This window comes from Morone saxatilis, unplaced genomic scaffold, assembly GCF_004916995.1.
Source record: "Morone saxatilis isolate NCDOM2014 unplaced genomic scaffold, NCSU_SB_2.0 Contig12, whole genome shotgun sequence".
Lineage (NCBI taxonomy): Eukaryota > Metazoa > Chordata > Actinopteri > Moronidae > Morone > Morone saxatilis.
This window is the reverse complement of record NW_023339674.1, coordinates 27,302,014-27,302,675: the sequence shown is the minus strand read 5'-3', so window position 1 is coordinate 27,302,675 and position 662 is coordinate 27,302,014.

Below are 662 nucleotides of genomic sequence, written 5' to 3'. Positions count from 1 at the left end.
TGACAGACAACACAGCTTTAAATGTGAAAACAAGGCTATTTCAAGCAGGCTTTGCAGAGATGGGATGTATGAATTTATAGACAGAGAGTGTGTGGGGGGGGGGGACCTCACAGACGATTTCTTGTTTGACTTGTTTGACATTTTTCTCCAAACTTGTCAACACAAAATGCTTTGTGAGAACAGCATGGAGGAAAATGCAAACATTCTGTGCCTGTCATGGTGAAGGCTTTTATTCTGAGACGTTACATATACTGCACATGGATGTGCATCACAAAAAAAGTTGGTATTGATCTGCATCTGCAACAGTCTTACATTTAATAATTGGCTGTAGCTCACACCATTTGAAGCTAGTTGTTAAAACTGGCAGGGTGCAAAGACTAACCAGAACTAAGTTAATATTCAAGTCACTGCCATCTCAAGTATTATCTGCATAAAATGCCACTTTCTTGACCAAAATTGCGTCATCAAGATAACACATATAACAGAGAATTCAATCAGGAAGAATACCGCCACAAATTCCAATTACCTTTAAGATGAAGCCTTTGAGACAAATGTTTTAATCTCTTTGCTGCCAAAAGAAAATGCTGAATTTTTGTAACTTTGGCCATCATCTCCATCAGTTATTATTGCACTCTCAGCATTTGCTTTTTTTCATTTTTTTT